This window comes from Lactuca serriola, chromosome 5 (genome assembly GCF_051521515.1).
Source record: "Lactuca serriola cultivar US96UC23 chromosome 5, Lser_US96UC23_V15, whole genome shotgun sequence".
NCBI lineage: Eukaryota > Viridiplantae > Streptophyta > Magnoliopsida > Asterales > Asteraceae > Lactuca > Lactuca serriola.
Genome location: NC_136412.1, coordinates 471,343 through 487,018, shown reverse-complemented (window position 1 = coordinate 487,018; position 15,676 = coordinate 471,343).

Genomic DNA, 15,676 nt, shown 5'->3' with positions numbered 1-15,676 from the left:
GAACAGACTCGGCGAGTAGCTTGAAGAATAACTGGGACTCGTCGAGTTGTTCTTCAGACTCGACGAGTTGAGTCGGGGTGGCCCCGCGATTCTTCCAGGAGGAACTCGTCGAGTAAAAAGGGGATACTCGACGTGTAGAAAGGGAATCTTAATGAATCGGTGAGTCAAGGGCGAGTGGACTCGGAGTCGTTGAACTCGGCGAGTCTTGGGGTGACTCGGCGAGTTAGGTCGCGGGTTAAGTGAAGTTCTGAGTATGGAGACTCGGCGAGTCATAGGGTTGACTCGGCGAGTAGGGTCAGTCAGGGGTTGACTTTGACCTTGTCTTTGACCAAGGATTGGCCAGTGGTTCCAGGGGTATTTTGGTAATTTTTGTTTATCGTTTGAGTTCAGTGCATTGGTGGCTATCCAGAAGTGGAGATCGTATCAGTGATCGGAGCAGCTTGAGTTATCTGTTCCGTCGGCAGTTTCGAGGTGAGTTATCCTCACTATATCGCTAGGGTTTATGGCACCAATGCCAACCCTTTTATCGGATGGAAATCCGGGTAGTTGTCAGTTGTTATATGTTATGGGCCGGAAGGCAATACATGTTATGGGCCGGAAGGCATTACTATGTGGACCGGAAGGTCGTGGCCTGGAAAGGCGTATGTATGCATTTAGTATGTTGACTGATTCATAGGGTAATGTTATGATAGTGACCGGCTAGACCAGTATCTTGTTAGAGCAATGCTATGATATGTAATCTGTTGATCGATTGTTGTCTATGAACTACTATATGATTATTCGTTATGTTGTATACGCATTTTATGCTTATGGGCCGGAAGGCAATATGTTATGGGCCGGAAGGCGATATGTTGTGTGATGGACCGGAAGGTCAGGGCCTGGAAAGGCGTATACGTGGTTGGTATTCTGGGGGTATCTCACTAATCTTTCGGGCTTACAGTTGTGGTTTTATGTTTCAGGTTCTCAAGAGTCTGTGACGAGGCAAAGGCGTGATCGTACCGTTCCTCGCGTTGGTGTTTTATGAATTGAACCTGGGAAATACTCTGTTAAATAATGTATTGAAAACCTCTTTGTAACAAAATTATTAAAATGAGTGGCTTTTGAAAAGTTTTAATTGTTTTGAAATTTTGGATGTTACATTCAATAAGTCTTCAAGAATGAACACCTTCTTCAAAAGCACCAAAATACTCCTATAATGGCCATCCAAGATCCAAAATCACTGAAATGAGGGCTAAGGGTCGATCTCTAGGGTTTAGAGGGGTGGAGGCTGAAGATATTAGGGTCAAGTTATGAGACAAGGAGCTTAAATAGGGTCAAAGACCCTAAAATAGAAATCTGATCTGACTAGGGTACGCCTAACGTACATATGGTATGCCCAACATACTTCGAAGAACATTTGCGACCATCCTGGTTAGTACGTCCGGTGTACTCCAAGGTACACCCCGCATACTGCCTTCTTTACTAGTACGCCCTGCATATTCTTTGTTTGTGATTTGCATACTTGACTAAGCATGAAATGTAGCACCCCGTTTCGAAGACAAACCCTAAAATCTGAAGATGCGTTTTAAGTATTATTTTATTCCGATATATGAATATATTTAAATAAAGAGTTTAGTGAAAAAAATGTGTAATTGGAACTATAATTTGTTTTCGATGTCTAAAGAATGCTTTCGGGATTCTTAGTGGAAAGAATATTTGAACATATGGCTAAAGGATAATCAATCGGGCTTGTTTTGTAGTTCGTGGACTTATATTGAAAACATTTTGTAGAAAGAGGGGCTATTTGGGCAAATTTGGATTTAATTTCAGACGAAAAGAGAAGGAAGGGTTGAATATGTAATAATTGAGATTTTGGTGGTTACAAAGGTAATTTCTGGATTAGTTTTGCAAAACATCTTGAAGAGATGGGCTGAATGGTAACTATTGGAGTTATATTGAAAAGTATTGGTGGAGTAAGGGCCGAACTTGTAAAAATGGGTTGAAGTTTGTGAAGAACACGGGTTCAGACCCGGAACTTATTTCATATCGCGCTTCAAGAGATGACATCTGGAACCCTAACCCTAGAAGTGTCATTCTCTATCCGCCACTATATTGGGAACACTCTAGTCTACTTCTGCTTGCCGACGATCGCCACCACCATAGTTTCGCTACCGGTGACGCTGGGAGCAAAAGGGATGACCTTCGGAGCCGAAGAAAGGACCCGGTTTGCTGTTGCGTGGTCGTGAGCGAACATAAATCCTCGGGTAAGGCCATCTGCTATCTCTCTCTCCTTTCCTTCTCTCTTCTCGGTGGATTGGCATCACGTACGTCAGTTATTGACGTCGGTGTACCTATGGTTGTCGTTTCAACTTGTTCCAGCCTCCTCGGCCGCCTAGCTGGTGGTTGGGAGCTGTGATTTCATGCTTTGGATAGATGAGTGTTGTTGTGTAACCGAGAAGTGCTTATGGGTGTTTGATTGGCGTGAAAACCCGAGGAAAAACCACCATGGCTGCCAACCATGGTAGCTGCCGCCATATCATCTTCTTACGCCGCCACCAGCCACTGTGAGGAGGTGGCTGTGTGCATGATTTGGTGGGTTTATGAACGTATTGCATAAGCTTAGCATTGTGTGTATCTTTGCTTGGCCTGGAAACCGAAGGAAATTCACAGCCACCACCATGAGGTGGTGGTCACCACCTTTTTTCACCATCAGCCGCTGCTGTTGTCGCGATCTCAGGACATTGTTGTCGCCCTACGCCACCATGTGGGTGGTTTGTGTCATATTCCAGGCAAAGGTGTTTCGTGTGTACCATTGCTTGGCCGAACTTCACGAGAAAAGCCATCATCACCACTGTGAGCTGGTGGCTGTCACCTCCAACCACCGCTTGTCGGCAAAAGGGTAGTTGTGTGTGTGTGTGTGTGTTATTTTATGTGTGTTTACATTTGGATATTGTGTTGTAATATTCTATTTTGATCAGAATAATTAAGGAAATCCGTCACCACCACCGTAAGGTGGCCGCCGCCTCCGTGAGCCGCCATTGACCACAACTACCTAAGGTGGTAGTGGGTAGTGCCCGACTTAATTAACAGTTAATTAATCTAGAAGTTTAACTAATGGACTAATTGGGATGTGACTGGATTGGAAACCCTAATTAGGGTTTAGAAAACCCTAATTATGCCTATGTTAATTTGGAATTGTCAGGACCTGCGAGTTTAGACCATTTGATTGGAATCATGAATTAATCCCGACCATATTGTATGTTGACCTACTAGAGTGAAGGACTTAATGGGTTCAGTAAGAAACACTTAACCCTAATAGTCATTTTATGTGCAAACCCTAATCTTGCTTAGGCTTTAAGTTGGGCCTTTTTTATTAGGGTTGGGTGATTAGGCTATTGATGGGCCATCCAAGAACAAACATATGGACTAGAATATTTGGATGGGCTTTAGGTTAAGGCCCATATAAGGGGTTTGGGCCCAATTTGGAAAATTAGGCCATAGATGGGCCATAACTGGGCCTTGTGTGACATCCCCAATTTCACGGACAGAAAAGACCGATTTGTTTATGCTTTGTTTTTAAAATCAGAGTAATCGTTTAAAGAAAACTATTGCGGAATTTGTTCCCAAAAACAAAATATGATAACCATTTATCAAAACATTTCTCAAAGAGAATGTATTTTCATTAAATAATAAAATCTCGGGATGTCATGTTCAATACAGACCAAAAGCATAAACATAATAAAATAGACCTTACAACAGTTATTCATAACTACTGGACTATTATCCAAAATCTCTCGTTATGCCAGCCAACTTATGCTCTCGTGCCATAACCTGTAATACAAAGAAAACTAAGAGGTCAGGCTTGGGAGCCTGGTGAGCATATAGGGTTTTAATCCCACAATGTTATATCATATATTTATATAAATAGAACATTCAAATTTGTACAATTTCACCATATAAAGGCAACTCTTATCCCACCCCATCGATCCTCACAACGACACGATCTAATGCTCGTATCTAAAATTTTCCTCTTTACCTGATCCCTACTCACGGATCTAGAACTATCATCTTCACCAGATCCACACTCACGGATCTAAAACTAACATTTTCACCTGATCCATACTCACGGATCTAAAACTAACATTTTCACCTGATCCATACTCACAGATCTAAAACTAACCTTTTCACCTGATTCATACTCACGGATCTAAAACTATGTGATCCATACTCACGGATCTAAAACTAACCTCCTGATCTAAGCCATACTCTGGGATCAATAATTGTACCGAATCCATACTCCTAGAATAGGGACAATTATCTATACCTTAATCCTGATCTGATCCATACTCCCGGATCAATAACTATGCCCAATCCATACTCCCGGACTAGGGACAATTAACTTAGTCTTAATCCATACTCCCGGACTAATAACAAGTTTTATCTCTTTACCTGATCCATAATCCCGGATCTAAAACTAGCCTTTTGGTCTAATCCATACTCACTGATCTAAAACTAGCCTCTTGATATGATCCCTACTCACGAATCTAAAACTAACCTCTTGATCTGATCCATACTCACGGATCTCATCTACCCATGTCCTACCCAACATATTTGTAGTTACTAAATACAAATACAGTTTAACTCATTAAAACCTATATAGTTCATCCATTCCACCAACATCTCAAATAAACAACAATATATAAACACAAAGCACGTATTTCATAGCAAATACTTCATACTTATGTGTTAGAAGAAAGTAACTATGCACTCACTTGATTAGAAGATGATTGGACAATGCTACAGCTTGAAGAAGTCGTATTCTTCGGTGAAACCAGGTTGCTTTCTTGAAAACCGGGCTTCTCGCAGGAAGAGCTTCGGCTCGGAAATTTTACTTCTTGGGATTTTCGGGGCTTCAGGACTTGCTTCAGGTCTCGGGAATGATACCGGGGCTTCGATATATTTCTTGCACGAAAAACGAGGTAAAACGGGAAAGAGAGAAGAGGAATTGAGCAAGGAACTCGGCTGCCCTCGCGTCCCATTTATAGGGGCTGAACCACGCATTACGCTGGGCTTAATGCTCAGCTACGTTGGGCATAACCCGGATCAGACCAGTGACTCCTCCTCCTTCGGATAATATCCGAATTTATATTTAAATTTAATATTTTTAAATATTTAATAAAATTCAAAAATTCATATCTCCCTTATACGAACTCTGGTTTCGATGTTCTTTATATCCACGCGTAGGTGAGACTATGATCTACAACTTTCGTTTAGACTTTGTCGGCTAATTTGGAGTTTATTTTTATTATATTATTTTAGTAGGCCGGGACAGGAAAACTCCGTTATAAATTCATAACTTCATCCGACGTCCGTTTTCATCTGTCTTTTTACCATTTCAGTACTATTAACGAGATCTTCGACTGTCGTTTAGATTGTTTCGGCTAAAAATCACTCGATCTCAAATCGAGTATTCGGGTTGCATACCGCTAAGCTGAAACTTCTGAAAATCGTAACTTCTTCATGCAAAGTCAGATTTGAGCATTCTTTTTATGCACGCTCTCGGTTTAACGAACACTACAAATTTCCTTTAGATCACTAAGGCTAAGAATCACTCCAACGTAAATTCACTTTTTACGTCATTCAGTGTTGTACCGGTTCTGTCGTGAAACTTCGACAGGTCATAACTTCTTCGTTATAACTCGGATTTCGGCGTTCTTTATATGTACACAATCCTTGTAACATATAATACAACTTAGTTAAGATTATTCATCCTAAATAATCTTCTATCAAAAGGTCATTATTTATTATTATCGTCTCTAAATTGACTGGCCCTGATCTACGTGCGTTACAATTATCTGCCCCTTAGGATGATTACGTCCCGGTAGCATCAAAGAAATAAGACTTGCATAATGATTCCACACGTTATTTCTTCATCCTAGGTAATAACCGTAACTTCTATATTTCCTCGAAAGAGTATTTAACTCTATGGCTTTCTTGACCGTAAACGATGCCCAATCTTGCATCTGCTTATCGTACTATGTTGTACTTTCATTCGTAACCTTCGAGTTACCAAATAAGTCCTTATTGTGGACTCCTTATTCTTCTTAGGATAAATACTTTCCTTTATCTATTGTAACAGACCGATTGGTCCTGCTCTACTGACCTCTCATCGCACGATGCGACGCTTAGACTCGGTTTTTTAAAGTTAAATTCCAGAATGGAATATACCTTCCTTCATATTCTAATGTGATATAATCACATTTCAGCATGTAGCATTTCTAGCTACAAACTTTATGAACGAAGAGCGCGATACCAATGATCGCAATGACTTCAATCTTTTGACTTACGTCAGATGTTACTTCGAACTTAGTTTTCCAAACGACGTAACATACTCACCGTACTCGGACTCCAATTGGATATGACCACTAGGGTCGGAACAACAACCATCATACTAGTCATTGTCGAAACAATGGTAATGACATACCAGAATAAAACGTAATCAATCACTAGCTTCTTGGTAACCTTGTGACTTTCCCTGATCCAAGTGCGAGTCATGTGCTTCCGGTAGTATATGCATCTACTACCTTTCACACCTACTCATACTCGTCCCAAGTATTGTCCCGTAGTCGACCAAGTCACCATATAAGAAAACCATACAATCATTCAACTCACCAGATAACAAAACTTGGGTTTATATTATTTTCTTGAAACTATTACACAAAAGTTCAAGTTTACCCTATACTATGCCTCTAATAGGCTACACCATAAGTTACTATTCACACTGCTACTTCATAACTTGATCTTTGGATATAAATTCCTCATCCTTGATTCCTCGCGTTGTCATCTGTTTAATCAAGGATCATTTGAAATGCTCTTGCCTTTGGCTTTTGCAGCACATTTGGCTTTGTAATCTCTTCCCTTCTTGGGCAGTTTTGCTTGAAGTGTCCTTCTTCACCACACTTAAAGCAGGCCTCTCTTTTGTTTGTGCATTCGCTGGCATAATGACCAGTCTTCCCGCATTTGAAGCAGGTCATTTCTTTATAGCATCTCCCAATGTAGTTCCTCTTGCACTTATCACACCATTGTGCTTCTTCTTCGAACTTCTTCGAACCAAAATTCAAAATTTTTCTCTTCTCATCGGACCTTGAGGATCCTTCAAACTTTCTTTTCATGCCATGTTCAACTTTGCTGGCGGTTCTTCCCTTAATCATAACTTCAATAGACTAGGCAACCCAGATAGTATTGGATATAGTGTCTAAGTCCATAACTATATTTGGTATGTACTTGACCCGACCCGACATGGTCCATTTGGGTTGCATGGCATCATGCGCTTGGAGAGACTAAATGAGAGAAATAAGACACTTATGGTTTATTAATATATTATAAGTTCTAATATATTAATAATAAGAATAATAATATTTAGTTAGTATTGATCAATAATTAATTTAGAATTAATTATGTGATCAAAAGAAGACTAATTAAATATATGGGTTGAATGTGTCAATCATCCATAACTTATATAGTGGGCCAAGGCTCCATGGCTTATCAAGTTGAGTTAAACCCATAAGATGCTCCATGGGGGTTACATAACCCATGCGTCATGGAAATGAAAGGTCATGACAATTAGGGTTTACATGGTGTAACCCTAATTGTAACATACTATATAAAGAAGCTATTATTCACCATTTTTGGTCACTAGAGTGAATCAAAGAGGGCTAGCCAAAAATCCAAGTGTTCTTATTCTCTTAGAGTTTATTCCAAGTGTACTTGGTGTTGTGTGAAGCATTTGAGGCATCACACTTGAGGTGCTAGGCTCACAAGGTTTCAAAGGAATCCAAGCTACAAAGAGGTATGTAATTCTTAATAACTATTAGAATAAAACATCCCCATGTATGCTAGATAGGATTATGAACCTTGGAAAATCATTTTGCATGTATCTTAGTCAAACATAGATCTAAGGTTTCTAGGGTTGCATGTACACCATAAGAGTGTTAGAATGCTCTAAACCCAACAGTGGTATCAGAGACTAGGCTTGTTTGCTTGATACTTGATGCAAAATAACTGAAAAACAAATTTTTTTTGTTCACTGCACGTATGAACCCGCCGAGTCCATGCGGGGGGGGGGGGGGGGACTCAACGAGTCCATGAAGAAATGCATGCTACTCGTCAAGTTTGTTCATGCACTCGACGAGTAGAGGCTACAGTGTCCAGATTTTCGAGTTATGCTGCTGGAAATGGAATAGAAACATTACCCTAAACTGTTTTGGTGTTTTAAAACTTGTTTTAGTTGGTGTAATGTTTATGCTAATCCATTTACAATGGCTATTATCAAAAATTACAAGTTTTATATAAGTTTGTTATGATTCTTGAAATTCTTGATAATCATGTTCTTAAACTTATGAATTTATATGATCATAGGAATTATTTGTAACCTCCATGTTAGTTAATTCTTGATCATTATGTGTTTTAATGGAGTCCATAACTTGTCCTCAATTTGTGGAAAACCAAGAGTCACACTTGAATTAAAACCATTCAAAGAACACAAGAGTTATGAAAATGAAGAGTCTTCATTTTAATACTCTAATAAATTCATAAGTTATGAGAAATGAAAAGTTTTGAAAGTTTACAAAACTTGCCCTCATGTTTTGGAACAAGTAAAGTCATAATTAAAACTTTAGTTCGAACCCTTAGAATTTTAAATATTAAAATTCAACTTTTATACTTTATAATATTATAAGTGAATAATAATTATATATGTATAAGATAAAAGTCGTTTTACCATTTGTAGGCCTCATTCACGAAGTCGGTCTATAAGGGAGTTATAAGGTTGTCACCTATAAAATGGCAACTTAATGGGTGTCCATTCTCACCCACCGCTTGCTTGATCGGTGGAGGGTCGTTAGCCGAAAAGGTAGAACAATGACTATAAATTCTCATAATAATTATTATGAATATACTAAAGTAACTAAACATTTATTAATTCCCAATCTTAGTTACTTTAGGAAAATGTGAATAAGGTGCTAATCCATGAAATTACACTTTGCACTTTGATTAAGTCGTTAGTGGAGCGTATGTGGTTAACCGGCACACTAACTTGGACTTATCAAGGTAGGCAAAGGGCAACTTAATGTTTATCATAGTATCGTTAGATCGTGTGTGGTTAACCGACACTTCGATTGAGGGGTAATACATTAAGTGTACCATGTAATTTGCATGGTTATTTCACAACTTGTTTTGTGATCCTCGGTATCCCAGTCACAAAACTTGAAGGGAACACTCGAGATTAAAACATGCCATTGAAAAGTTCAATGAATCTCAAAGAACCTAGGAATTTCTAAACCAATTAAAACCTAATAAGATTTATTACGTTTTATGGTGGAAATTGGTGAATCGTCATTCACCTACCTTCAAATATCTTATAGCTTGGATTACGGCATCTCCTCCATGATAACCACCCAAATGAAGGATAATGAGTCCCTCACGACCTACATGCAGAAAATGCAAAGATTTGTGGATCGCTTGAAGTAACTGAATGTTGACTTTCCTGAGGAGTTAGCAATAGATATCATTTTGCACTCCTTACCTTCATGTTATGTTCAATTTAGAATGACATACCACATGAATAAGGAAGAAGTTGCACTTAGTAAACTTCAAGGACTCTTAAAGACTGTAGAAAGTAGTCTTAAGGGTAAGTCAGGTGTTACTACCCCTCCTACTCCTACTGTGGCTAATGTCTTGGCAATCAGGCATGGCAAAGGTAAGAAGAGAAAGAACCCTTCTAAGGGCACCAAGGGTAAGACCCTTGAAGGCTCCTCTTCAAGCAAAACCAATAAAGGTTTTGTCACTCCTTCTCCTAACCCTAATGAGGTTGAATGGTTCTATTTCCATGAAAAGTCGCACTGGAAGCGAAACTGCCCTAAATACCAGCAAGATGTTAAGGATGGGAAAGTAAAACCAAACCATGCAGGTATATACACTATATTGTCTAATAAATCACCTCATTCTAAGTCTTGGGTCCTTGATACAGGTTGTGGAATTCATATATGTTCTGATCTACAGGGACTAAGAAGAAGTGAGGATTTGGAGCAAGGAAAGATAAACCTCATCATGGCGAATAGGAAAGTTTCACCTGTCACCAAGATTGGAGTTTATTCCTTGTTACTAGATAGTGGGTTTGCATTAGACTTGAATAAATGTTGTTATTCGCCAGAAATGGAAAGAAATATTATTTCCTTTCATGCATTGTATAAACAAGGTTTCACCTTTTATTTTAATAATAAGAGTGGTGGTATAGATGCTTTCTATAATAGTGTTCTTTATTTTAAAGCATTACCCTGTGATGGTGTGTATGAAACTGTATCTATTGTAGATAACTTAGGAAATAATGTATTGTGTATCGAGTCTTCCACTAGCTTAGATAAAGCATCCTTATGGCATTGTTATCTTGGACATGTAAGCAAGAAATGTATAGGCCAACTCCAAAAGGATGGAGTCTTGGAATCATTTGACCTAAATTCAGATGATAGTTGTGAATCTTGTCTACTTGGAAAAATGACAAAGTCACCTTTTACTGGCACTTGTGCTAGGGGTGAAGGTTTGTTGGATCTCTTACACACAAATGTGTGTGGACCCTTCAGAACCACCACTAGAGATGCTAATCACTTTTATGTGACTTTTATTGATGATTTTAGTACATATGGATATGTCTACTTAATCAAACATAAGTTAGAAACCTTTGATAAATTCAAAGAGTTTAAGCAAGAAGTGGAAAATCAGTTGGGCAGGAGCATTTAGATGCTTCGATCCGATCGACGTGGTGACTATCTTAGTACCGAGTTCCTTGACTATCTTAAGGAATGTGGGATAGTCTCACAATTGACACCTCCCAGAACACCACACTTGAATGGTGTAGTTGAGTGGCGCAATCGAACCTTGTTGGACATGGTTCATTCCATGAAGAGACGAGTTTCGCTACCAATCTCAGTTTGGGGGTATGCCTTAGAGACTGCCGCCCATATCCTTAATCTAGTCCCTACAAAGAAGGTTGCCAAAACATCTCAAGAGATGTGTTCTGGAAAAGTTCCAAATCTAGACCACATCAAGGTTTGGGGTTGTGAGGCTTTCGTGAGACGCGAGACTCACGACAAGCTCGAACCTCGAAGTGAGAGGTGTATTTTCATCAGCTACCCACATAAATATTTTGGTTATATCGTCTACATACCCAGTGACAACGTGGTCTTTGTAGCAACAAGATGAGTCTTTCGAGAGAGAGAACTCATAAGCCAAGCAGACAGTGGGAGGCAAGTTAACCTTGAAGAAATTGAAGAGTCAAGCGGTGAAGGAACCTCAAACCCTGTTGAGCCGACTGAAGAGTCCATATTACTGCAGAGGGTGCTACCCTTATCAGTGATAATACACTGATATAGTGTATACCTCAACCTGAAGAGGAAACTCCTGTTGAGCCGACTGAAGAGTCCATACCTCTGAGGCGTTCCACCAGAGTTAGGAATGCACCTGAACATTATTATGGTTTCCATATTACTGCAGAAGGTGCTACCCTTATCAGTGATAATACACTGATAAATCTGGAAGAGCCAAACAGCTACACGGAAGCCATGGCAGGCCCTGAGTCTGCTAAATGGAAAGAGGCTATAGATAGCGAGATACAATCCATGTATGACAATCAAGTATGGAACTTGGTTGACAATATACCATGTCGTAAGACAGTAGGGTGCAAATGGATCTTCAAGAAGAAGACCGACATGGATGGTAATGTACACACTTATAAGGCATGACTGGTTGCAAAGGGTTATTATCAAACTCTGGGAGTTGATTATGATGAGACCTTTGCACCTGTGGCCAAGATTAAGTCTATTAGGGCTCTGTTAGCCATTGCTGCATTTTCATGATTATGAAATATGGCAAATGGATGTCAAAATCGCTTTCCTTAATAGAAAGTTGGCTGAGGATGTTTACATGGTTCATCCAGAGGGTTTTGTAAGTACAGAATACCCTAATAGGGTGTGTAAGCTTGAAAACTCCATATATGGATTGAAACAAGCACCTCGCAGATGGAATCTTTGCTTCCATGAGAAAGTCAAAGAGTTTGCCTTTTCGAGATGTGAAGATGAATCTTGTATATATGTCAAGGCTAGTGGGAGTATATTTAGCTTTTTGGTACTGTATGTGGATGACATACTACTCATAGGAAATGACATCCCAACCTTGCAGGAAGTGAAATCCTGGCTTTCGAAGTGTTTCGCTGTGAAAGACCTAGGAGAAGTTGCCTATATCCTTGGGATAAATATTTTGAGAAACAGGAGTAAAAGACTAATTGGACTTAGTTAGAGTACCTACTTGGACAAAGTGCTGAAGAGGTTCAGTATGGAAAATTCCAAGAAAGTAGATTTACCTATTCTGTGTAATGTCAGACTGAGTAAAACTCAGAGCCCGAGTAAAGATGAAGAGATAGATAAGATGAGTCGAGTCCCATATGCTTCCGCTGTAGGCTCGATCATGTATGCTATGACTTGTACTCGTCCTGATGTTGCTTTTGCTTTAAGCATGGTTAGCAGATATTAGAGTAATCCTGGCAAGGCTCACTCGACTGCAGTAAAGAATATTCTCAAGTACCTACGAAGGACTAAGGACTGGGTCCTTACCCTTGGTAGGAGTGATGAATTGAAAGTAGCAGGGTATAGTGATGCTAGCTTTCAGACTGATAGGGATAATTTCCGCTCTCAGTCGGGCTGGGTCTTTACCCTAAATAGAGGGGCAATTACTTGGAAAAGTTCCAAGCAAGATATAGTGGCTGATTCCACTTGTGAATCAGAGTATATAGCAGCAAGTGAAGCAGCTAATGAGGCTATATGGCTAAGGAACTTCATCAGAGACCTTGGAGTTGTACCAGCTATTAAGGAACTAAGGGATCACGGGAGATCCAGGCACATCAACAGAAAATATCATTTTATCAGACATCGAATAGAAGAAGGAATCCTCGAGGCAAAGAGGGTATCATCAGATGAGAACCCGGGAGATCCCCTCACGAAGGGACTGAGTAGGGTTAAGCATCTTCAGCATGCTAGGTGCATAGGGCTAAGAGATGATATTAGTTTTTAGAAGTTAGATAATTTTGAAATATGTAAAATGTAATTGACATTTGATGATAAATAAAAGTTGTTATTTATGAGTAAAGTGTTGCTATCTCTTGTCAAACTTTTACTAGTATTTCTTTTTGCATGTTTTGACTTCCAGAATAATTATGTTATAGTATATATCATATTATTCAAATTCTCCACAGTCAATCATATGTTGGAAGTACATATGAATCAAGACTATCATGGGTTGGTTTGTAGAGGTCCAAGATGTTGGACAAAGGGGGCTACAACACTTATGAGTGCTCATAAGTTCTGAGTATTGGATTCAACCCACACTCACTGGTATCACTTCATGGAATTTATCTTGAGTGATCATGAGACGGTAATATCATATAAGTCTTCAAACCTAGACATATGAATTGTTACCTATGAGTTGGTTATGCATTTATTATACGAAAACGCATTGGTAACTCGATGTTATAAAATGTACCTTTGTGTGTAATTTAACAAGTAGTAGAGCAAACATATGAGTCGATGTTTATCTTTTCCTTCTTGGATTAGAAGTGATATCCGGGCCCCTCGATGATTTTGTTTTGACCCATGCATCGGGCCCGGTCAGAACTAGATTGATGTGTTCAATTAAGTTCTATGTCAAACAAATTGGAAATCGGGAAACAACTCCTAGACAATTGAAAGACATTGTTCCATGTGTTTGTCCAGCTGATCTCTAGAACAGAGGATTATATGATCACTTATCTAAAAATGGCACACTATCATCTTCTCAGTTCCGAGAGACCTTGAAAGAGCTACGATTGTTGATCGGTTCCTGAAGTCATAGTTGCAACTATAGTTATTACACTTATGCAAGTGGGAGACTGTTTGATATAGTGTCTAAGTCCATAACTATATTTGGTAGGTACTTGACCCGACTCGACATGGTCCATTTGGGTTGCATGGCATCATGCACTTGGATAGACTAAATGAGAGAAATAAGACACTTTCGGTTTATTAATATATTATAAGTTCTACTATATTAATAATAAGAATAATAATATTTAGTTAGTATTGATCAATAATTAATTTAGAATTCATTATGTGATCAAAAGAAGACTAATTAAATATCTGGGTTGATTGTGTCAATCATCCATAACTTATATAGTGGGCCAAGGCTCCATGGATTATTAAGTTGGGCTAAACCCATAAGATGCTCCATGGATGCTCCATGGGGTTTACATAACCCATGGATGATGGAAATTAAAGTTCATGACAATTAGGGTTTACATGGTGTAACCCTAATTGTAACATACTATATAAAGAAGCTATTATTCACCATTTTCGGCGACTAGAGCGAATCAAAGAGGGCTAGCCGAGAATCCAAGTGTTCTTATTCTCTTAGAGTTTATTCCAAGTGTACTTGGTGTTGTGTGAAGCATTTGAGGCATCACACTTGAGGTGCTAGGCTCACAAGGTTTCAAAGGTATCCAAGCTACAAAGAGATATGTAATTCTTACTAACTATTAGAATAAAAGATCCCCATGTATGATAGATAGGATTATGAACCTTGGAAAATCATTTTGCATGTGTCTTAGTCAAACATAGATCCAAGGTTTCTAGGGTTGCATGTACACCATAGGAGTGTTAGAATGCTCTAAACCCAACATATAGTTGTCTCCATAGTAAGTGCCTGATGCAATGGCACCGCTTACTCCCATGGGAGTCCATTTGCGTACCGGCCAACTTTAGTCAGCTCGTCTGGGACGATGCACAAAGTAAACTCCATCTTGTCTGTGAAGGCATTAGTGTATTCATCAACTAACATGCTACCTTTTTTCAATGTCAGAAACTTGTTCTCCAACTCTAGCAGATTTTGGGCCGAGCAGAACTTGCGCTTAAATTGCACCAAGAACTTTGCCCAATTATGTTGAAGTGGCTCTTTAGGGCTTATGGTCTTCCCCAGACTATTCCACCAACGAACAGCGCCACCTCTGCATTGATGTACTGCAAACATGGTATGCAACTTGCCTCTGCAACAACACGTCATGAAGGCTAGCTCCATTTCTGAGATCCAATCCATCACTCCGATCGGATCCAATTTTCCAGTGAAGGTCGATGGTTTGCAAGTCGAAAAGTCTTTGTACTTGCATCCAAGTCCATCAATTCCTCCCTCTTGTTTGTTTTGTCTGACCAACGGTGGGTTGGCTTGACCAACAGTCTCACTGAAGTTACCTCCTTCCGAATGCCCTTCATTCAACTCGGGTTGTTCAATTGGCATTGAAATTTCTTCACGTTTCTGCCGAAGAAGACGTCTAGTTTCATCCATTTGATGATCCAACATCGTCTGAATCATCAGTTGTACACCAGCCATTGTTATTGGCTCAGGTGCTACTGCTACAATAGGTACTCGCTCAACTACAGGTGGTCAATTCCTATCTTCGTTCAGATTTCCAACTCCACTCCTGGTTCTTACCATTTTTGATTTACACACCGAATAAGGTGAATTTAGATCTTCAATCACGATAGATAATTAAATCATCCTTATCACTCCGAAACGTTTACGTGTTAGTTCTAATATCGTAGTCATACGCTTAGAATCCTAAACA